General features: G+C 45.7%; 1 protein-coding gene across 9 annotated transcripts in view; it reads right to left on the bottom strand.

The window, feature by feature from the left end:
- The window catches only part of Zdhhc14 (zinc finger DHHC-type palmitoyltransferase 14), a 272,342-nt gene that overhangs the window by 245,128 nt on the left and 2,275 nt on the right, over positions 1–24,939 (bottom strand). The window lies entirely within an intron of this gene.

Raw genomic sequence — 24,939 nt, 5'->3', positions numbered from 1 at the left:
TTACCTCCCAGAAGGGCTGCACAAACCTACAGCCTCCGGAGTCTATAGAGACTATCCACTCTATCCCAGGTGCTTTTCCAGGCCCATGGAACTCCCCTAGAAACAGCAATTACACTTTTGTCCTCCTTGAACTGCCAGGGTTTTCCTCAACTCATTTCTGTCCACCTCTGCAGTGGACAATTTTTGCCTCTGTGACAATTTTCAACAGTAAACTTCAGCTTCTCTCTCAAGTATCCATCTGAAGCTGTTACAGACCAAACCTCTGGGGCTTCTTTAAAAACATGAATTCTTTAGGCTTTGTTCTCTCCTCCACTCTCCTTTCCTAGCTTTGGGGTCAAGCATTTCCCCAGCCTATCCACTCGTAGAACCCCACAATATCGTGGGTTAGTGCTCCCATTACATACTGTGAACATAACTGGATTCTTTCCTGCCCCAGGAGAAGCAGACACCCTTACCTCCCTCACTCCTCGGGTCCCTGGCCATTTTAGTGGATCAACCTTTCTTACTGCTATTTCCTAATGCCTGACAGGAACAACTCAAGAAGGAATGGTTTGGTTTTGACTCATGGTTTCAACATCCTCCACCTTAGTGGGAAGAGTATGGCAGAGTTTGTAACGCCAAGACTGCATGGCTGGTGCTCTTACCATCTCTTGCTAACTAGGAAATGGAGAGCTGGAAGCAGACCAGGAAGCAGAGAGAAAGCAGGAAGCAAGAGACCAGGAAGCGGGGTGAAAGAGCAGGAAGCAAGAGACCAGGAAGAGGGGTGAAGGAGCAGGAAGCGAGAGACCAGGAAGTGGGGTGAAGGAGCAGGAAGCAAGAGACCAGGAAGCGGGGTGAAGGAGCAGGAAGCAAAAGACCAGGAAGTGGAGTGAAGGAGCAGGAAGTGAGAGACCAGGAAGCAGAGAGAAAACAGGAATCAGGAGACCAGGAAGCAGAGAGAGAGAGAGAGAGAGAGAGAGAGAGAGGGAGGGAGAGAGGGGCAAGCGGAGGGGGAGAGGGGGAGAGGGAGAAGGAAACAGGAAACATGGAAGCAGAGGTGGAGAGAGAGGAAACAGGAGATCAGGAAGCAGGAGGTGGGACAGGAAACAAGAGAGAAAACAAGAAGCAGAGAGAAACCAGGAAGCAGGAAACGAGGAAGGGGAGAGAGAGAGAGAGAGAGAGAGAGAGAGAGAGAGAGAGAGAGAGAGACCGACCACAAGAACAGGAAACCCGGAAGCGTGGGGAGGCAGGAAGCAGGGAAGGGATAGGAAGCAGGAGACCAGGAAGCAGAGAGCTGGGCTAGAATTCTGTATAGAGAAGGCAACTCTATACTCAAATGGCAGCACCAAGCTAGAGCCCTCCAAAGTACGTCTTCCATGTAGACCTGGCATCCAGAAGGCTGTGCAAGCATCCAAACCGACTCCATCAACTGGGGTCCAAATGTCAGACACACACATCTGCGAGGTGCCCTTCAGCGTTTCACCTTCCAGCCAGCATAGTCACCTCTACTCACATCTTGAAGGCAATGACTACTCCAAGCTACACACTGGTTACCTGGCCGTCGATTAAAGTATCCCCAGAACCAAGTCTGAAGGGTCCCTCCCACCCCTTTCGTACTAACGGACAGCTGCCAGCGGCTGTGTGGTCTGAACCTGGCGGCCTATCAGAGGCACCTGGAAAGTTCTTTCTAATTTGCATACTGAAATAACTATAGACGCACAGGAAATTAGAAACAAAAACCAAACACCCACACCCCCTTACCTTTCTCATCTCCTTCTTCTTTGCTCTGCATATTTTCCTTGACCTTAACTTTCTTCTCTGGCTTTGTTTTCTAAGAGAGCGCCTGTCACCTAACTTCCCTTACTAGTGAAATCTCACTTTGCAAACGCTGGTGAAGCCCAAGGAGGGGGATTACAGACCTCTCCAGATGCACCATTCCCAGAATGCACTCACATATCCTCTCTCTCCTCCTCCCTCTCCCCCTTCCCGAGTATAAACTTATGATTCCCTTATCACATGTAGAGATTATTCAAGACTTAAGACTGTCCCACCAACACAATTCCCACTCGCCCTCCCCTCGCCCCTGGAAGCAGTGTAGCTGTTCTCCCTATCTGTCTGTAATGTTATTCTGAGAACATTATATAAATGACATCTTACAGTATGTAACCTTTAGAGGCGGGCTTTCCTAGCTCAAAAAGCTTGCAGACCTTTGAATAAATAACATTTCCTGGATTCCATCACTGTCCCACCACCCTGCACTTTATTCTCTGTCACTGATGTAATTTCCTTTATCCAAGCAGGACTGGGGTGTTAAAGATGGAGCCAAGCTTCTTGAGAAAGGCAAGTAATGTTAGATGTGTCACCTCCTTTCATCTGTCACATCCCACGGGGCTTCCGAGGAACCCGGATTCCTCAGACTCGATTCCCGTAAAAATTCATTAGCTTCCAAGCCACGGCCAGTTCTTTCGAAAGTGCCTGCTACTTGGTTTTGTGTCCTCTACACACACATGCTGCCCTACCTCAAATACATCTAGCTACAGGTCTGCATGTCAATATATATGTCAGTTACAACATTTTCCAGTCAGAGTTATCTTTTCAAACAAAATACATGACAGCGAGTCTGGCCAGTTTCTTTAGACATATCTGCTGTGTCCACACAGCAGAAGTGTGTCTCGGCACTTCTTTTCTCACCTGTGGTGGAAGGTGAAGAAAAGCAATATATATTTTGACTGCGACTTGGTAGACCTGGGACTGAGAGAGAGGATCCATGGGAAACAAACGCTTCTGGGTACACAGCCAGGCCAGGACATGAACACTGACAAGCAACCTGCCAGCCTCTCTCCACTGTGGCCAGGTGTTTGAAGGCCTCTGCCTGAGAAGCAGGGGGAGATGGGAAACCAGCCCCTCACATGACCTCAGGGCAAGGGGCAGTCTCACCAGAACACTTCTGTGGGACACCGTGAGGAAAAGGAAAGAGGAGACGGGGTTATTCTTCAGTCCCTTAGACGGGCAGTCCTGTGAAGGCAGGTCCCTGACATGGTGTGTGGGTTTTGTCCAACGTTCCCCTCAGATGCTTGATTTGTAGCAGGGCTCAGTGAGTGTCTATGGAGTCCCATATCTGCCAGCACCGGGAGCTGGCAATACCTAAGAAGGGCCTGAGGACTGTCCCCAAATAGGAGTTTCTATCATGGTTAACACACTAAGATGTTCCTGTCCTTTACCATTTATGGCAAAACGAACTTCACAATGAAAGAGGTGTACCCAGTAGAGATCTAGCTCCAGGTTATCTCATCCTCCAAAGTGAAGCCTTAAAGACTGGCCATTAGTAACATAGCCTGTGCCTTCTTGTGCCTGCTTCTGCACACAGCCTGTGCCACTTCTGGGGGGGGCAAACAGTTTTGTTGTAATTCTTAGCAGCATAGCAGCGTATAATAGAGCATGGGGTGCCGGGGCTCTCTTAGAAAACACCTGCTTCCTGATTGCTTTCTCTCTCCCTAGGCAGCCCACCCGGCCAAGTGTATTTACTTCTAAGCTTGCATTCCATCCTAACCAACTTGGTAGAAACAGGGCACGCAGGGACGGGCCAGCAAGAGGGGCCCATTCGCCAGGCATGGACATACCCACACCTGGTTCTACCCTCCTAAAAGAGCATGTGTCCAAAGCACCCACAGTCATTTTCAAAGGAGAATTCCCATACACTCTTCCCCCACACATTCTAACCAACCACATCCAAACTCTGTCACTTCTGAAACCTCTGTCTAGGTTGGCCCACGTGTGTTTGTATCACCCATGGTTCTAATTCACTTACATATCATTTTTTTCTAAATACATAAAGAATACACTCAAACCTTGTGTTGTGGTGAAATATTGTCTGTGCATGTGTGTGCACATGCATGTACAGTCCAGATGTTGACACAAAGGGTCTTCCACAATGTGGTCCACCTTACCTTTTAAGACAGGGCCTCTTACTAAGTCTGGAGCTTGCTGGTTCTTCTAGTCTGGCTGCCCATCGTGCTCCTGGGATCTGTCTATCTGCCTCCCCAGAGCTAGATTACAGATGTGTGTAAATAGGCCCGGATTTCTGCATGAGATCCGAATTTATGTCCCTATGCTTGTGAAAAACACACTATACCAATTAAGTCATTGCCATAGTCCTCTCTTCCACTCATAAGTCATGAACATGCTCACACACAACACACACACACACATGCTTGTGTGTGTGTGTGTGTGTGTGTGTGTGTGTGTGTACATATGTGTGCTCTTGGAGAATGTATATGAAATCTGAGGAAACCAACCTTCCAGAGGGAAGGTCTACGTGGTCTGAGGGCTCTACCTTCTTGCTTGCTTCTCTCTCTCTCTCTCTCTCTCTCTCTCTCTCTCTCTGTCACCATGCTGGCAGAGGGCACACATGTTAAAGTGTCACCTTAGCTAATGAGATCAGACTGCTAATCTGAGCTAAGCTAATGAGCTCTGTTTAGTTTATCAGCTCCACAGACACCAGAGGCTTCTTCCTGAACAGGGGACCCCAACATCTACAGGTTGGCTGTTGGAAATCCAGATCGTGTTTCCCTACAGAAACAACATGACAACTGACAAGCAGCACAGGCCAAAAGGTCTGGTTGGCCCCAAATGCCTTTTGTCCTCAGGGAGGATGCGGGATGAAGAGTGACAATAGGACCTGGAGATGGGCAAGCTAACGGGAGTAGAGAGGGTGGGGTGAACCAGTGGCTATTCCATTCCAACCCAAACACATGCCACAGGATGTACCTTGGTCCATAACCAGCAGACTGGGTACTTTCCTTACAATTTGTGAGTGTAGCAGGATGGGGGCCAGGCACCTGTTGCCAGGTTGACCACCTGAGTTAGTTACTGGAGGGATTAGAGATGGGTGAGTCTGGAGTGACCTGGTTGGAGGAGGAGAGACCAGGAGGAAAAATGAAGGAGGAGAAGAGAGGAGGAGGCCGCCATGAAGGGAGATGGACCATGAGAATGTGTCCAGGAGAAACTGTAAGTGGCTGGGGAGGTAACCAGGCCAGCAGTTGGAAAGGTAGATTAGGGGTGATGTCCCCAATAATTGTCAAGGTCAAATAAAATAACCATAGTCTGAGTCTCATTTATTTGTAAACTAGTCGGGGATAAGCTCACATTGGTTTGCTACATTTACTCTCCTCTCTCTCTCTCTCTCTCTCTCTCTCTCTCTCTCTCTCTCTCTCTCCTTCTCACACACATATGCAACTGTAATAAAAATAATTTTTGATATATTGGGATAACAGAAATTGTATTTAAAACCTCTTTTTCCTGACCCAAGAGTGATTCTTGAGATTTTTATTTACCCTTCCTTTTCCTTGTTAGGAGCTTTAAAGAGAGCTGGAAAAAATCTGCTCATTCTAAAAGACAAATAGACCCTCAGGTGAGAGAAATCAGCACAGTTTTTGTACCATGAAACAGGTCTGGTTCAGAAAGCAATTGTATATACCCAACTGGCCTAAAATCATCGATGGCTTCCATGAGAGTTCACTGCCCACTACTTTCTTCAAGAACTGGGAGATTAACACAGAAAACTGTCAGAAGACTCTCAGGCTGGCCACAGCTGCCTTGTCAGGATAGAACACCCGGCTTCCATTCACTCTCTTCCATACTTGACAAAGGGACAGCATGTGGTGAGAACACAGAGCCAGCAGCAGCCAGGTACACATCTCACCTGCCTTCATGGAGAGGCAGCTGTGTGGTCTCTGGTCATTCATCTAACCCCTGAGGTCTCTGTTTCCTCACTTGTAAAACAAATCTATAGTGAAAGAAAAGATTGCCGGGGGACGCTAGAAAAATTCCAGGATACCATTTACTGAGAGAGATTAGAGTCAACACTGAGCAAGACATAAAAAAGCAATCATTTTGAAAAGCAAAGTTTGGCGAAGTCCATCACACAAAACACTAATGTTTGTGTTTATCTTTGAACTCTCCATCAAACACTGGGAGACAGATAACAGAATCATTTTGATGCTATTTGTGGAGAGTCATCAACGTCTGACACATTCATAACAAAAGAGGCACTTGTCAGACCACCTGCATGAAGGCTTGACATGGGTACGCTGGGGTGTAAAGGACACTTTTTGTTGGTGCCTCCTCTTGGGCAGTCTCAATTTAAATATGGTTCAAGAAACATGAATTCGGAACCCACTGTGAATCACACACACACAGAATAGACCCACATGAGAATAAACCCATGAATGAGGTAGTGTGGCCTCCATGAGCTCATAGGACAGAGTGTGCATGGAGACCTGGCACTTGTCACCAGGCCGGGCTATGACTAGCAGAGTCAAGAAGCTTCTTCAGCTGTGTGTGCTTGAGTGTGACCAGCAAGGATCTACTTTGTTATTATGTCATAGACTCATGGGTGGGGGCAGGTAAGAGTGCTGGGCAGAGGGCTCAGGAGAGCTAAAGAGAATGTGGAGAGCTTGGCTTCAGAGAGAGTGGGAAGGACACTGTGAAATCAAATTACCAGGTCAAAGAGCGCTACCTGAATGGAACATTCTAGACTAAAATAGAATAAATTAATACAGTAAAACAAACTAAAGGCCTTTGGGTGAAATTGGAGTTGGGATGGTTTTAGGGAGCTTGTCTGCCTCGGTGTATATTCTGGATGGATCTCAATGAATCATCCTCTAAGAATTCAAAGGTAATTAGAGAATACCAGCTAACCATCCTCCTTGTTGCCTCGTTCTGGGGACCAGAACACAGTAACAGAAGGACCTCTGTGGGTGACAGCAAAATCCACCCCCACCCCCACCCCACCCCACGCCACGCCTACACAGAAGTATCACTTGCAAGGAGGGACACAGAAGGAGCCTGCAGATCTGAACTGAGCTTGGTCCATCTCAAGAAAACTGAGAACAGCATCTAACAAGTTGCCCAGGATGGACCTCGGTAGTAACTAAAGAAACCTCAAGATTACAGAGATCTCACATTCACAAACTTATTTGGGACTTTGCCATAGGAAAACATAAGTCTGCGTTTTATAGCTAACTTCAGCATTAAACTGCACGTGGTAGTAGGTAAGGAGCTGACCACTTAGATGTCTCAGTGATTGTGGCTTTGAAAAGCTTTAACTCAGCCATGATGGCGGCAACCCAAATAGTATTGAACAAAACTGCCCTTGTCCCAGACACTGGCATCCCCTCTCCTCTATCAAAGACACTTGATTGGCAAGTGTTGTGGGCCCACCCTGGCCCTTGATACAGCAGACCGGTGTGTGGGATCAGAATCATGGCCTCCCTTCAGCCTGTCTATGGTGAGATCCACAGTGAATATGGTCTGTGCTGGAGGAGGGGAGACGTCCAAATGATGTGCAGAGGAATATGTGTGCAAAAGAACTGCTATAAGGGTATCCCTGTCTGGCAAGGGGCCTTACTCTAGGTTAGCCCTGTCTGGCAAGGGGCCTTACTCTAGGATAGCCCTGGCTGGCAAGGGGCCTTACTCTAGGGATAGAAGCCCATGAGAATGTCCTCCATGGCTCCACTAGCTTTCTGGAGTTTACTGTAAGGCAAATCGCAACTGCCTTTGTGCCTTGGAAAGAAACTCTTTAGAGATAGAAGGCACAACATAAGAGAGGAGACCAAGGTCTGCCTGTCGGAAGGAAGGGCTCACATAAGCTGTACATGGCAAGGTACTGCTTTGCACGTTCAGGAACTACTCCCTTCATCCCAGATGTACCCACCCCATTTATCTAGCATTGACAGATCTACACGTGTACTGCCTCTACCACATACAGCCTGGCACTCAGCATGTAACAGCACTCAGTAGCTGTTTCTTGACTCACAAGACCAATAAATCCTAACTAAAAGTAAGGGGGAGGGGGAAGGGGAGGTCAAAGATTCGTGGAAAAAAAAAAAGAATAGAAACAAACAAGAAGACACAAGGTCCCAAAGGAACGAAAAGGAGGGTCCTGCTCAGGGGCATGACATCATCTGTCAGACCAAGCGCTGTCAATCAGGAGCAGTCTGCTTAAGACCATTGGGAACAGTCAGGTTTGGTGGGGTGCAGGAGATCCCCTGGCTTCACAAATGTCTTTGTCATCTTGGTCACTACAAGACAAATCATTCTTCTTAGGAGGCTAAGTTGACATAATTACTACAGACACCAAGCAAGCCATTCACCCGATGTCTACTCTGCATTGACTGTTCGTACTCAGCCAGGGCTTTCCCTCTGCTGTGGGGCTGCTCACTGTGTTCACAGAGAGCCAGCCTAACTACAGAACCTGTTCTCCAATCAGAAACTCGAGGCAGATGAGCCTGGCTGGAGCCGCTCTAAAATAGAAAAGAAATGCTTCCCTTTGCTACCTTCTCGCAAGACATCTCCCTCTCCTCTCATGCTTCCTCTCCTCTCTGTGAGTAATTAGCTCCCATTGTTCTGCCTTAACTAATAAGGCTAGGAAGACAATGAAAATGTTTAAGAATCTTCCTCAGGAGAAGACAGGTCTAACCACGCTCAGCAGAAAGTTTAGTCACATGTCAGATTCTGGCCCCTCTCAGCCTTGGCTACCCTTTCCACAAAGAAAGGTTGGGCCGGCAAGCCTTTGATTAAACCCGGGGAAAGGGGAGACAGGGCAGTGGTAAGTGTACCTACCCTCAGACCTCTTTACAGTGGACTGGACTCACCTGACACCATTCTAGCCACATTCCCATCACGGTCTCAGCATTTGAGGCTGTATCTGTCACCTTCCAAAACTGTAGCCAGACCTGGCATTCTTGGGCTCCTCCTGGCCTCCTGGGTACAGGAATTCTTACTGAACCTCAGTCTAGAACCTGGAGGCCGGACTTTTAAACTCTACTAGATCAAGTCATTGCCTAGGCAGACCTGGACAGTGCAGACGGGTACCCACCTGGAGCTGTCTGGGTCCACTTGCTGCATGGTTCTCTTTCCCATGCAGCTGGGCCTGTCTTCCCAAAGCCTGTGACACCCCACTGGGAACTGACCATCTGTGGCCTCCAACTGTCGCTCTGTAGTGGACACAGTGGTCAGCCAGATGGATGATTCTCTCCCACCTCGTTGCCTGTTCTGAGGAAGCCTCTACACCACCAGCTGCTGAGCGTGCTGGTCTCTGCCAGCTCTCTGCCAAGCCCTTCTCAGGAAACTGACCGCAACAGAACGGTCACCACCACCAAGGTCTGTCCTTCCCCCGAGCCAGCCAGGACGATAACGTCAGGCAGCTAGAGGTTGTGTGAGATATTCAGAATTTCAAGGCCAGTCAAACAGAGGAAAAAACGCACCGCTGTGCAGAAAGCAGAGAGACAAGCAGCTGAAAAATCCTCACATCCAACACTGACGGAGGACAGGGTCACTTTGTTTGTGCCTAAAAGAGGAGGGCCTCTCCTGCTTCGGGCAAGGGCATGCTATTACAGAACAAAGGCACAGAGAGGTGGCATTGTGCTGGTTCTGAAGATAAAGGGGTCAACCAACTCTAGAACCTGAAGATGGCAAAGAAAAGTATCGCAGAGCTGCCAGAAAAGAACGTCCAAGGGCCCTTGGTATCAGCCTGGACCAGGGGCAGCTCTGGCCACAGATCGGTGTCATTTCCTGCCACTAAAATCATGGTTACGTCTCACTGAGGTATGGGTAGTAGCTTCCCCTGCCACTCTCCATGCTTGACTCGGATCCCATTCAGAAAAGGCAGAAAAGCCAGAGCGCTTTGACTGAAGAAACCAGTGAGGGCCAACTCTGGGTACTGATACAAACCCAGGCGAGTTGCCCAGACGGTGGTTCATATAAGGATGAGTAGGCGTCTCAGTGTCACATTCAGGAACCTGACAGCGTCTTTCTTCATAGATGTCCCCATTACAGTATAGACATCCACAGCCACGAGGCAGGAGAGCTCGGTTAGTGGGCACTGCACGAGGCTGCTGCTTCAAGTTCTAAATAACAATGCAGAATTTCAATAGCTTCCTAGATTAGTAAAGCTTATACCTAGGGCCTTACACATGCTGGGCAAACTTTCTTTACAAAATTACCTATGTGCGCCAGACTGGGCTTTTTTTTTAAAGCTTCTTGAACTCAATAAGAAATACAAAATATAAAATATAAAACCCATAGGCCAACAAGATGGCCCAGCAGGTGGATATGTTTGCTGCCAGGCCTGGTACCTGAGCTTGATCTTCATGCCAACATGGTGGAGGAAAGAACCAACTCTTATAAACTGTGACACACACACACACTCCATAAATAAATGAATATTTAAGACATGTTAGTCCTGACTAATAGATTTAGGCTAGAGAAATGGGCTTCTTGAATATTCAGGAGTTACTTACCTTAAAAAGAAAGTATGCCTTTTGAGAGATTCACTTATACCTAATGGTCTAAGAACACAAACAGTAATGCAGAACAGCCCCTAAACAGAGTGCCAATCACCATTCGTGTGTGTACATGTGTGCATGTGTGTGTGCGCATGTGTGTGTGCATGTGTACATGTGTGTGCGTGTGCATGTGTGTGTGTGTGCGTGCACGCATGCGTGTTGAAAGCATTCAGGGGTTGAATTTCTGTGGGGTGTAATTTTTAAGGAGAAGCAGGGAAGTGCAAACGAAGCTCTTGAGTGTTGAGGTAATCAGAGGAAATAATTCTTTCCCCTGCTTAGTAAGATAAATAGACCATATATAGCTGCTGAATTTAACTGGACTTTGACTCATGTATTCAAAATATGCTCTTATCAACCATCAAGACTGTATGGGAAAACCATGGGGTTAAGAGACCCTAAAATAGGACCATTCAAGATGATAAATTGCTCTGATTCTATGAAGCTGAGGTCCACTCAAAAGATCAAATCACTGGGAATCCTTAGCTGGGGAGTCACCCACAATTGTAGGGGAAATGGGACTCTGCTAAGCATGAGGCCATCCCAGGCTATCACAGGGAAGGTCTTAGTGAGTCATGAGCCACAGAGACAGTGAACCTCGTCCCTGGTCCCATGAGAAACTAGAACTCCTGGCACAAAACAGTGATGATTGCATTCAACCTCCTCCAGAATCAACAGACATACAGAACTGAAATAACAGAGATGCTTGCCTACCGCACTTAATTCTTAGAGCAACAGAAAGGCCTTGGATACCAGGTATAGACAGGTTTGCACGAATGTAGTTTCCCACGCAATAGGTTTCCACATTCCCAGTGGCAGGGAACTTAGAGGTTTAGAATCTGGAACGAGGGAAGAAGACATCTAGAATGGGAAAGGAAGCAGGGCAGCTATCCTGGTATGGCATATAAGAGCCAAGGCCACCGATGCTGAAGTAGCTCTCCCATCAGGACCATCTCCAGTGAAGAACCAGCCTGTGCATGAGCCTATTGGGGTATGAATTTACTATGTCCCTCCCACTCATGGACAGTCACTGCAGTGGAAGGAGACAAGAGAAGCTGGCTCAATATCTAGCAACAAGTTACAGTGCTGAAGTTTGAGAGGTTTTTTTAAATTATTGTAATCACATATTAATTACTAAATACCCCCCAAAGGCATTCCCAACATCTCATTTGAGAACTTCTAGCCATGGCTTCCCTGTTACTATGGTTGTGTACTAAACTTCCCTAAACATAGCTGCTTAAAACAATGACAACTTTATTCTATGTGTAAACTGCGACTGGCAGAGCTTGTCAGGGATCACCCCGTGTGCCACAATCGGTTTTCAGTAAACAGAAGACCAAAGACGGGTAGAGAGATCGGGGGTGTGGGGTAAGAGGATCATCTAACGGGTGAAGCAGAAATCAGAATCATGTGATGTCTCGTTCACTCAGCTAAGGGGTCCCTCTCTGTGTGGCCTGTACGCTGTACAATCTCTGGACTAAGAAGGCTTCTGGTACCAGACTTCTCAGATGTCAAGCTTAGAGTTCCAGTGGGGCATGTTCCTGAGAATGTGAGGTGGGGGAAGGAAAGAAAGAGAGAGAGAGAGAGAGAGAGAGAGAGAGAGAGAGAGAGAGAGAACACATGGAAGAATCAGGCAGAAGCTTTAATCTTGCTTCCTAACCTAGCCTGGGAAATCACACAGCATCGCTTTAGCCATACGTCATTCTTCCCTCAGGAGATCCAGATTCAAGAGGAAAAGCTACGGAACCTGTGCTGATAGGGAAAGAATGTCAAGGAAATTGTGAAGACGTTTAAAAGTCAGAAGAACACTCACTGTAAGTTCAGACACAGGAAGAACTCAGTCTAGAACGGTGGTTCTCAACCTTCCTAACACGGCAGTTCCTCGAGCTGTAGTGACCCCCAACCCTACAATTATTCTGTTGCTACCTAATAACTGTAATTTTGCTACTATTAGGGATTGTAATGTAAATGTCTGATGATCTGCGACCTCCAAGGGGATCTCGACCTACAGGTTGAGAACCACTGATCTAGAGACAGTAAGGAAAAAACTGTTGGAGATGGTAGTGGGAGGGGTGGGAGGGGTGAACACAGTTCCAGGGCACAGTCTGAGGCCCAGGAGGTGACCTCACAGAGAGCAGCAGATCCTGAGGCAAAGGAAAGCTTCTGAGACCTCTAGGTTTCCAGGTCTTGGTAGCTGGCATCTTCTGGATAGAGCAGGTGTCAGAGTAGAGGGAGAAAGAGACCTGGGAGTCGTGCTTGGAAAGCCAGAATCACCATCACAGGGGTGCAAAGTTGCCTGAGAAAGTGAGAAAGGCAGACGGGGAGCGAGCACAGTTCATGTGAGGGAGGAGAGAACAGATGAAACACAGGAGGAGGAGAATGACTAACGGTGAAGAGAAGAGCATCCGAGGTGCCAAAGGAAGGGAAAATTCCAAAGAACAGAAGGTCCTCCTGGTGTCTCCTCCTAAGGGAGAGGACAGGGAAAGCCAAGGGGACACAGGCCCCTCATCCCAGAAAGAGCCCAGGACACACTTCCTTCCGGGGACTAATTTCCGCAACCAGTGTAAGGAGAAGCAATCCTTCTCAAGCAACAGAACCATGCCTTTAATGGACTCTGTCATTTTGTGTGAAAACAAACAGTTGCCCTGAATTCTTAAAGAAAGTGGGGAAACCACCATGAGACAGCCCACTCACATAGCTAAACATCTGTCCCTAGGGTTTCCACCGCCATCCCTCCGCTGATAAGGCTATCACAGGGCCAAGAGCCCCAGGGCCACAGCAGTTGGCCACACCCTCCCCTATCAGCCACCCAGCACCCTTGTCACATTCCCATGGTGCCACATTCCCAGCAGCAACACTAACTCCCCTAGACTTTAAAGTCGTTGGTTAAAAATCCAGTTTGAAGATATTTGGAAATGATTATATATAAATTCCTGTTTTTAATTGTTTAGACGTACTTAAATTGTTCTAAAATAAATTTTTAACAAGCCCTACAGACGGGAGGAATGCAGCCCTGGGCAAGGAAACACACACAGAGGCAGTGATGTCTGTCACCCTCTTTTCCATTCTGGGTCCCTTGGGGCACCAGCGGGTGGTTCTTCATCTCCCTCAGAGCATCAGGAAATGGGTGACTGTGGAGCTCCTGCCTCCTCTCTGGTTTTCAGCCAAAGTCAGCTACGGGGGAGAAGACCCAATGCAGTGGCGGACATCGTGGAAATGAAACACAAGACCAAAGAAGACATTCAAGGGCCAAAGTAAAGGGGCCAAAATATTAAAGCTATTTTTAAAAGCAAAGAACCAGCATTAAAGTAAATGGTGAAGATTTACAATAAATCACTGTGCTCACCGTAAGGATATTTCTATTCATCTTGATGATAATTATATGCTGCTCTGATCAGTTGACAGGTTTAGCACTGGGTATTTTTCTTTATCATCAGGTTAAGCCATTGAATCCATGCTAATCTCTCTGTCTCTGTCTCTCTGTCTCTCTGCCTCTCTGACTCTGTCTCTCTCTGTCTCTCTCTCTGTCTCTCTGTCTGTGTTTCTATGTCTCTGTCTGTCTCTGTCTCTGTCTCTGTCTCTCTCTCCCTGTGTGTGTGTGTGTGTGTGTGTGTGTGTGTGTGTGTGTGAGAGAGAGAGAGAGAGAGAGAGAGAGAGAGAGAGAGACTCAGTCCTAAGCATTTCAGTCTAGATATTACAGGCATAGGCAGGACACATTTTTAAGATCAAAATATCTGAATTGACAGTCTGGTATATTCTATCTTATTTTTTAAAAAATGTCAGCAATTTCTAAGAATCAGAATCAGAGAAAAAATAATTAAAAGGAACCAGACGAATAATCAAAACGTGTTTACATAGATCGGCCATTACAGCAGTAAACGTGAATTACTTACACAAGAAACAATACAGTAAGGAGTCCAAGAAATACAACAGCAAGTTAAAAATCCTCAGAGGCTGGAAGCTGGGGAAGCAACCCAAGCAGAGCTTTTCAAACCTCTCGGGGAGCTGATATTGCCATGCACCCTTCCTTAGAGAAAAGGACCAACAGCTACTTCTGGTTGCAAAGCAGGAGGAAGGACAGCAGTCTGCTGTGGGCAGGCATGAGAAGAAACCAGCTGAGCTTTTGACTGGCACCAATGGCCACATGTGGATTGTCGTAGGGATGGAACTCCAAAGAGTAGCAGCCTCAGAGGAAGCGAGCACCGCCAGCCAAGTCTTTCCTGTTGGTCTCTGTCCAACACACTGCAAGGTCACACTAAGGGCTGGAGATGAACAGGAGAGTAGAGAGACCCCTGAGACCCATCTCAAAAGCATGAGCTAAAAATGGAGTCTACCCGTCTCTGGTACTTAACCAGGGATGGCTGTAGCCAGGGTAACAAACAGAGGGAATGGCCTGAGGCCCAGAAAGCTGAGGGCAGGATCTAAAACAAAAACAAAAGGCTGAGAGAGATTTCCCACAGTTCTTTAAACTGGTGCTAGACTACAAAACATAAAGTCAGTTTGGCCAGGACTTACCTCATGAACACTGCTAGAGAGGAAGTCTGATTACAACTCTCAAGCCTTTAAAAGCCATCGGTGATGAATCTCACTGAAGCTTCTCCCAAACTCACAACCATTTCAATCAAGCATCCCAAATACAAAAGTCCACAATTCTGAGTGCCAACGAGTCCACCAATGGAAATTCCACACCTGACACCATGAGTTGGGTCCGAGTCAAACATAAACTCTCTAAAGCAGATCTACAGCAGTGCCTGCAGCTATGTCCATGCAAAAAAAGATAGCAAGATGAGAGAAGAAAATGAAAGGGTCTCAAGCATTTTAGATGAGGGATATTGAACTTGTACAACTTAGGCTGACTCAACCAACACATTAAAGATATTAGAATTGCATAAATGACTGTAATTCTTTAGTTCCTTACACACACTGTCTACCATACAATCAAAAAGTCTGATGGACACAAAGAAGGAAGAAACAGAACCCGGAGGCACGGAAGACACAGCCCAGAGATCCCTGGGACACTGGAGTTGCAGGACAAGTGTTTTCTTCAGCAGAATATTGTAAACCAAAGCAAGAAAAAGTGAGATGTTAAGGTGGCCAAACATAGATGTAATCAGTACAGTTAAAGACAGATTGGTTGGAATTATTCCACGGAAAACATTAAGAGGAAGTCAGGAGAAAAGCACGAGATGAAGTGAGTAGCCTGTATAAAACGCTCTGACGGACGAGTACACACAGTCACAGAACAGAAAAGAGACAAAAGCAAAAGAAGTATCTGAGGAAATAAGGAAGGGAATTTTTCCAAGTCAGAGGAGAGATATTATCTTACAGAATCCCAGCAAGTCCCAAGCAGGATAAATATAGAGAAAGCCACAGACATATGCCATACAGCAGCCACTGCGAGCGGAACTATAAAAAGGCAGTCAGGGAGAAGTGTCACACAGTGACATATGCAAAAGAAAACAACTGTATAGATGTGTATATATCTATGTATAGATGTGTGTCTTCTATCATCAGGATAGAAGAGTCTATTCACTAAAATATGCAAGTTTCCTAAATGGAGGCAAAATAAATATGAGAACCATGGAAAGGGGTAGTAGTTTTGTTGGTTTGCTTGTTTTGTGACAGTGGTTGTTGTTTTGAGACAGAGCTTCCCTATGTAGACCAGACTGACTTCGAACTCATGGAGATCTACCTGCCTCTGGTTCCCAAGTGCTAGGCTTCAGTCTCTACTACACCCAGCCAGGGAGAGGTATGGTTTTGAGCCAACAGAAATTACACAAATGATGTAATAACATAACAAACCCTGAAGATGAAAGGGACAAAGACCATGGTCCAGACAGTAAATACAGGAAAACAGTTATCGAGCCCAGTTTAAATTCTGCACGTGTAAAGACACCTTTATGTAAATGTTTCACTTTAGAACATTTTTATTATACATTGGCTTAACATTTCTTTTAAATATTATTAATGGCTAAAAAATAGCATTACTGGTTTTACACCATGTATGGTTATAAAATATAGGGCAGTAGGAATACAAAGGGTACAATGATTAAAGAAATGATAATGTGTTAAATTTCATGTTATTTTTAAAACACAATACTACTATTTGAAAGTGGACTATAAAAGGTTAAAGGTCATACACTAATGTCTTAAGCAATCACTAATGGTAGCACAGAAGCACACAGCCTAAGGTTTTAAAAAGAATATTAAAAATAGAATACTAAGAATATGTAATAAGTGCATAGCAAGGCTGAAGGTAGAAAACAAAAACCAAATTTCTGTGAGGAGACCAGAAGGATGGGAAAGTTAAATCCGTAAAATCAAACGACATCGCTTCCTAAATCTGAAAACATCACCACATTGACAAAAGTAGGTATCTTTTCTGTCAAGGATTACACAGTTGCTAAACGGCTGCAATCCAAGGCTAACATTGGTTACATAGCAAGACCCTGCCTCAGGAAACAAAAGAACTTCAAGCTGATTACACGCTGAAGCATTCAGACATGAGGGCCCACAATGTCAACTTAATCTTCAATGGTTTGGAGGGGAAATAAGGCAGAGATGGGAGGAAGGGGAGAGCAAGAAATCCATCAGCAAATGATAGGACTCTGAAAAGTCTACAGACTAAGTAAATTATTCTTGTAACTCTTCTGGAAGCTTGAAATCATTTCAAATGAAGAAGCTGGGCCAACTGCACAAGTAAATGCATCCAATGTGGTGCTACCTTATATTAAAAATATACAAAGTCAATGTTATCGTTTCAGAAAAGAAAAGGGCTACACGTTCTTTGATAGTGTGTTGATAAAGAAAAGCGTTGGCTGAGGCTACAGCCTGGTTGGTAGAGTCCAGCCTAAGAACTAAGGAACAGGGAGGAAGAGTTATGGGGCATGGGGAGAGTTGAAGAGTTAGGAAACTAAGTATCCCACTGTTTAAGGATGTACCCATGCAAAAGGCCAGCTACTAAAACAACTAGCCTCCTTGGTTTCCATAGCCTGGAGGAAGGGAGTTGGGACTGGACCAAGGGATCCAGGACATGAGTAAACCAGAAAGTGCAGGTTATTTCAGAAGATAAGTGTTTTCACAGCCAAGAAATGATTAATGTTTGAGGTAACAGATGTGCCTGCCCTGATTTTAACATGAATCAAAACATTACTTGATAATCTATAAGTAGCTCTGTCTTGTGTGTCAATTAAAAAATTTTAATTAAAAACATAAAAATCATTGTCGGTGATATGCATCTTGAACGGGGTGTTGGTGAATTGTTTTCACAGAATTTTACCTCAAAACTCGTGCGTGTATTTATGCATGAACTTCTCTGTGAATAAGCCTTAAGGGAAGACAACTGGAGATAGAGGAAGCCATTGCTTTTGCAGAGTACAATGAAAAGCATTAAAAAATGTAACAGTGAAGTCCAATATTGTATATACTAACTGAAAATTAATTTTAAAAAATGTTAATATGTTTGAGGGGCTAGAGAGATAGCACAGTGGTTCAGGACACTTACTACTCCTCCAGAGGACTTGAGCTCAGTTCCCAAAACCCACATGAGGGACCTCAAACTCCCCCATGCTGTAAGTCCAGCTCTGGAGGCTCTGACACCTGCTTCTGCCGTGGACACCTACGCTCAGGTGCACATTCCCACACAGACACACATGTACACATGTAATTTAAAATGAAGTAAAGGGGTTGGGGATTTAGCTCAGTGGTAGAGCGCTTGCCTAGCGAGTGCAAGGCCCTGGGTTCGGTCCCCAGCTCCGGAAAAAAAAAGAAAAAAAGAAAAAAAGAAAAAAAGAAAAAAAACTTTCAGACAATATATCTGAGAACTATAATCCCAGCACTTGGGAGGTAGAGGCAGTAGGATTTCCAGTTTCAGACCAGCCTGTGCTACACTATAAGATCATGACTCAAATTTAACAAAAATTAAAACGGAATCTGTCTTTTACATTTAAGGAACAGATAAATAAAGAGACTGTGATGGGTCCCAGCCCTTACCTGAGCAACTCAGTCAAAAGACGTTCTACTGGCCCCAGTTCCTAAATGCAACTGATTTTAAGTATCTATAAGAACACCTCCAGATTTGCTAACAAGCCAGCTACAGAATAGCATACTACCTTGAAATCCTTAATTTAAATTCTATTGCTCAGACATAATAACCCTGTCATGAATAAATCATGTACAAGATTATACCGCAGAAAAGAAAAATCTCCAGGATATGCAGATATGGTCCATTAAATAATTAAGCATCACTACCCTATTTTAGGAACCTGTACGGATCCTTTCTGCATAATGCACTGTATCACTTCCCACCAGCTCAGAAGGAAAGCAACAAACCATAGGTGGCTGGGGCTGAGAGATGGCCTAGCCCTGAAGGGCATGGGCTAATCTTGCAGAGGACCCAAGTTGGGTGCCCAGCACCCACAGCAGGCAGCTTACAACTGCCTTATAACTCCAGTTCCAAGGGGATGTGTGCATGCATGTATGTACGTATAGATATATCAGATATCAGAGTGCTTTATTTGCTTAGAGCACTTAGAGCAGAAATAAAGAAATACTACAAAAAAAAGTCCTAGCCAAAGAACATCCTAATTCTATGACTGGCTTTCTAAGTGACTAAGAAAATCTCTCCTGCTTCACTGAACACATTTGAAAAAGGATGCTACTCCATTCTGACTTCAGAAGAATCACGTCAAATACAGTTAAGCTAAAGATATTCTACAAAGCATTATTAATTATACATTTTATCAATTCATACGATTTCCTAATGTACAAAAACTGAAACACAGGGGAGTTTTTAAGTAGTTTGCAATTTATGACTAGTTAATTAAACACAAATTTAATGAGTGGGCTGTGTTCTGGGTACTGTTCGTGTGTCTGAGAAACATAGAACAGAACAAACAGAACCCTTGTAGAACTTGTATGTGTTGATCATTGTGATGGTTTGTATGTGTCTGGCCCAGGCAATGGCACTATTAGAAGTTGTGGCCTTACTGGAGTAGGTGTGTCACTGTGGGTGTGGGCTGTAACACCCTAGTTCTAGCTGCCTGGAAGTCAGTCTTTCACTAGCAGCCTTCAGATGAAGATGTAGAGCTCTCAGCTCCTCCTGCACCATGCCTGCCTGGACACTGCCATGCTCCACCTTTATGATAATGGACTGAACCTCTGAACCTGTAAGCCAGCCCCAATTAAATGTTGTCCTTTATAAGAGTTGCCTTGGTCATGGTGTCTGTTCACAGCAGTAAACCCTAACTAAGACACCATGCACACAAATAAGTGGGCATTTGTCCTGTAAGAGCGTATAATGAAGATTTGAAGTCTCTTAAGATTCCCAGGGAACCATATCAAGTCACAAATATCCTTGCCCATCACTGTGAGGTCCTGAGGGTTACTGCTGCCATCTCTATCAACCCCCAGCTATCCTGCAACCCACAGTATGCCCAGCATCTGGCCAGAAGAAGATACAACATGTTGCAGATGTCTTCAGAGAATGGTACAAAACTAGATACAGTCTGCCCAGGAGCATCTAGAGAAGGCAGTCCCTAGGGTTCCTGAGAGTACATCTCCACTATATAATGAGCTAACCCATCCATGACAGAGACTTTACTAGAACTGACAATTATTTGCAGAAGACAGCCAGCCTCAGCTACATCTCAGATGCCTAATGTTCCCCCAAAGGCCCATGTGTTAGAGGTTTGGTCTCCAGAGTACCACTGTTGGGAGGTGGTGGAATTGTCAGGAGTTAAGGCCTACCTATTCAAGTCCTTAAATAACTGGGGCATCCTCTCAGAAGGGACTACGGGTCTCTGTCGTCTTCCTCTTTTGCTTTTTGGCCATGAAGGAAGAGATTTATTCCACTACCTGTTCCCCAGCACTGTTTTCTAGAATTCCCTAATTGAGTCAGAAATGAAATGAGCCTACAAAACCATGGGCTCGGGTCTCTCAAACCACGAATCAAGTAAACCCTCTCTTTTCCTGAGTTAGTTACCTCAGGCACTTTGTTACCGTGAGAGAACATACAAACACAAACTGGGAACCCTGTGTGCTACAAGGGTAATACCTTACAAGACAATAAAGATTATTCTACCTAGAACGACACCACTGTTACAGGAAATGGCACTTTTATTACCAAGAATGTCTCCAAGTACCACTGCCAATGCAAGCATGATCACAGTTCTATTGGCTCCCAGTGACTCTTCATTTATTCCTGAGGGGATCAGCTAAACTGACACGAAAAGAAGTCAACAAGAGAAGGGTGGATGAGGAGAGGGGGAAGGAGGAGGCAGAGAAATAGAAAGAAAAATACTACCATTTTAGATTTGTCTATTCAGTGTGTGTGTGTGTGTGTGTGTGTGTGTGTGTGTGTGTGTGTGTGTGTGTATGCCAAGGTATAAATTTTGGAGGGCTGAGCCACTTGCAGGAGTCAGTTCTCTCCAACTATGTGGGTCACAGGGATGGAACACAGGCTGTCAAGCCTAACTACAAGCACCTTTACCTGCTGAGCCATATCGCTGGCCCCATGCTGCTCCTTGAAACAAACATCAGTGGACTTTTAACAGCGACAATTTGAGAATTTTACCAAATTCTCATACGGGGGATCCCCCCCACCCTCCTTCAACCTGTCACAAGGAGACAGACGGTCATGCCTGGGGTTGAAACATGTCTGAAACAAGAACCTCACTTCTCTCCCCATCCTTGTCCTTTTTTTTTCCCTACCCCCATGAGAGGTAACTATGGAATCTCTGTAGTTAGAAGCGAAGGTTTTCCACTTTTGGATTTTTAGCCACGAGGAAAAGGCTGCATGTATCCACGCGTGCATCACTCAGAGGGGAAGGCATTGGTCGGCAATGCTCACTGCTCTTTTCAAATCCCGTTCTGTAGCTGTGAGGATGAACGTATTGCAGCCTTTGAAGAGACCCTTAGTAAGTATGAGAGTGGCGAGATGTCTCGACAGCCAGCACTGCTGCCTTCAGCGTCCCTTCCTCCCCAGCTACGAAATGGTGTCACTGGTCGTCAGTGCTCCCTATGTTCAGTAAAGCCTGCCAAGAAGATCCAGCCCTGACCTGTTTAGAAAGAGTAAAGTTTTACATCTGCTTGCTTCTGGCAGCTTCCTTGCTGCTTTACGGTTCTAAGATGAGGGCTCGGAAGTGGAGATGGAGCCAGGGAACGGACTGGGACATTTCCTCAGGCACCCCTGTAAGCCTCCCACTCTGAGGGGTAAGATGGAGGACTTTGCTTACACAGGCTCAGGGGACTTTTATAATGGCCGCTGCCCTCATGAGGGACTACACAGCACCTCACTTCTCAGTATCAATAACGCTGTCTTTTTTTAAATATTTATTTATTATATATAAGTACACTGTAGCTGTCCCAATACAGATGGTTGTGTCCCAATACATATGGTTGCTGGATTTGAACTCAGGACCTCTGAAAGAGCCGTCAGTGCTCTTAACCGCTGAGCCATCTCTCCAGTCCGCAATAACACTATCTTAACACTCTTGCTTATTAACCTGCATGCTCCTTAAAGGCTCTCAAAGGGTAGGCGGGGGTCCTTGGAAGGTTTACTCTAACAATACATATGGCTCCCTTTCAGTCACTGCCCTAAGAATAGTTTCCCACTTAATGTCAACATTTAAAGGTAGATGTTATAATCTCACTTAATAGATTTCGGAAGTGAGGTGTACGAGTTGGCCTTCGTCTTCAACCCGACATAGACTAGAGTCTGTTGCTGTGATAAAACATGCTAACCCAGTGGTTCTCAGCTTTCCTAATGCTAAGCCTACCCTTTAGTACAGTGCCTCGTGTTATGGTGACCCCTGCTCCTAATCATAAAGCTATTTTCATTGCTATTTCATAACTGTAATTTTGATACTGTTATGAATCATAATATAAATAAATACCCATGTTTTCCCATGGTCCTTTGGGGGGGGCTGGGACCCAAAGGTTGAGAACCACTGCCGAAAGCACCTTTGGGAAAGAGTTTACTTCAGAAGCTTATACTTCCAGGTTTCAGTCCATCACTGAGAGAAGCCAACATAGAACCCAATGCAGAAACCATGGAGGAACACTGTTCACTGGTTTGCTTAGCTACCTCGGCTACACAGCCCAGACCTACTTGCCTAGGGATTATGCCACCCACAGTGGGCTGAGCCCTCCTACACTGTTAACCAAGACAATTATTTCACAGACAAGGTCACAGGTCAAGGTGATTTGGGCAACTCTTCAGTGGAGGTTCCATTTTTCCAGGTGACCCTCAGTGGTATCAATTTGGTGGTGGTGGTGATGGTGATGATGATGGTGGTGGTGGTGGTGATGATGATGATGATGAATTTCACCAACGCAAAGCTTATAAAAGATAGCCAGTTATTGAGGGTCATGCTGTTGGAAAACTGTTTAGGACATTCTGTTTCTAAGCAGATCCTATACTTTGCTGAGGACAGGATGGGTGAACCTCAGGAGAACTAACTGGCTGTGTACTCAGCAACCTTCCTGCGGCTAATGTGATCTCTCCTTTCATTTCTCTCGTGGGAATAATCATTTTTACTCTTTAATCTCCAGGGGCTGAAGTCACCACCAACACCTGTTGCTGGGTTCTGCTGAGTTCACTCCTCTCCGCCCAACTTTCCCATTCATCTGTTCAAGGGTGAGAATGAGGAGGGTGGATTTATATACCAGCATCGTTGGGGGTGGTAGGAGACTGGGCCTTGCGGTGGATGGGAATGGGTCCAGTCGGGTCCAGTTCTGTCTGTCTGCTTCCTAGCTGCCATGAGGTAAGCAGCCTTCCTGGAGTGCATGGCCCTGCTGGCATGTTATCCTTCTGTTCCTTAGGCCATAGTGAAGCCTCCCAAACCGTGAGCCAAGATACATCTTTCTTCCGTTCAAATATTTTTCTAGGGTATTTGATCCTAACAACAAGTCTAACAGATCTGTTAGCTATTTGTGCATGAAACTAAACAATCAAACCAGGGAACCTCAGGGTATGTGTCCAACCAGTAACTAAAGAATGGTGGGAGGAAAGACGGATAGAAACAGACAATATTGGTATCGTGTGTGTGTGTGTGTGTGTGTGTGTGTGTGTGTGTGTGTGTGTGTGTGGTGAACTGGTTTTTGAGTCTCTGGCAAAAGAATTTGGTCAGAGTAATTTGACTTCATTCTGTCACTATTGATGATTAAAGATTATAAGGATGTCAGCGCCCAGGATAAAGCCATGGAATACAGTGGCGATGTCTTACCAAACCATAAGGATCCAAGGTTTAGTGAACCTATGATACTTCTCAACTGAAGCAGAACGCTAGGAGGGTCCTCCTGCTTTCTAGAAACTTCAAACTGCCATGGGGGAGAGAGAGCATGCTCACCCGTATACACCCTGATTCCTACAGAGCAGACCTAAGGACAATGCTGCAAATAGGATCTAATAAGACCCCAGTGCCCACAGTTATTCCTACCATCATCTGCTAGCACAGCACTGGTGCAACAACGGATCATAATAAGCTGTAAGTGAGGGCTTTGGGGGAACTCTTGGGAAAGGACACACATATGTGCACACACACAGAGAGGAAGAGAGAGAGAGAGAGGGAGAGAGAGAGCAAGAAATAAAAACAAATGTATGATGACTTGGTTAGAAGATATATTGGAACAGGAAAATAAGAGCATAATAATGGGGTGGGGTGGGGTGGGGGTGGGGATGGCCACACCTCACGGTGAAGACTTGGATACACATCAAGAGTCTTATTCACCACCCTAAATGCAACACACTCACAACCGAAGTTCTGTCACCGGATCGTGGTGGCTACCTGATTTTTCTCTACTCTTAGAACCACTAAAGAGAGTTAACTTGCCAATAGGAACCTGCTCGAAGCATTTTGTGCCAACTGAAGCAGTGACTCCTCTCCAGCCGAAGTCGCCTGTGACAACAGCCACCGCAGAGGAGATGGCACTTCTGCTAAACATGTGGCACCTTTCCTCCCACCTGGGTGTTGGTGCTGAAGTCAAATGAAAGCACATCAGGAGCCCCCGTTCCCCCTCCTCCAGGTTCCACTGGTCCAGTCAGCTGGCTGCCTGGCTGGGGACCCAGAAACAACAGGAGCCCCACAGATTACGCCTCTTTGGCACTCTTCACGCAGTTCATACCCCTTCTCTCCAGCCCATGGGTCCCACATAGATGCCACCCGTTTAGTCTCCAACACCCACAGAAGGTGACCTGTGAGACACCTGGGCAATCGGGAGTCAGAAGTGGAGGATTGGGGCTGTAGGTGACAACAAGCAAAACGGGGGGCAGGGAGGGGGGTCAAAATCAGAGCCTAGTACTTGTTAAAGACAAAACTAAACAGAGTAGGTTTAGATAACCCTAACCAGAAGAAGCTGCAGGGACTGAATGCATATACTGTGCCTTTAATAGCTGGAATATGGGCAGCTTAAAGAAATTCTGCCCATAAACATGTTCCTTTTTTAAAAGTTTGAATCGAGACTTTAACTTTTGTTGAGCATAGAATGAGGGAGGGGCGAGAAGCTGCAGATGTTGAACTCAATCAGAGCGATTGACAGCGACCCGGAATACAGCTAAACTCTTTACCTAGGGGCTACTAATAAGGAAGGCCTGTCTTCAGAGGGCAGGGTGTTGCTA

This window comes from Rattus norvegicus, chromosome 1 (genome assembly GCF_036323735.1).
Source record: "Rattus norvegicus strain BN/NHsdMcwi chromosome 1, GRCr8, whole genome shotgun sequence".
Taxonomy (NCBI): Eukaryota; Metazoa; Chordata; class Mammalia; order Rodentia; family Muridae; genus Rattus; species Rattus norvegicus.
The sequence above is the reverse complement of the archived record's forward strand: the minus strand, read 5'-3'. Positions and strand labels throughout refer to the sequence as shown.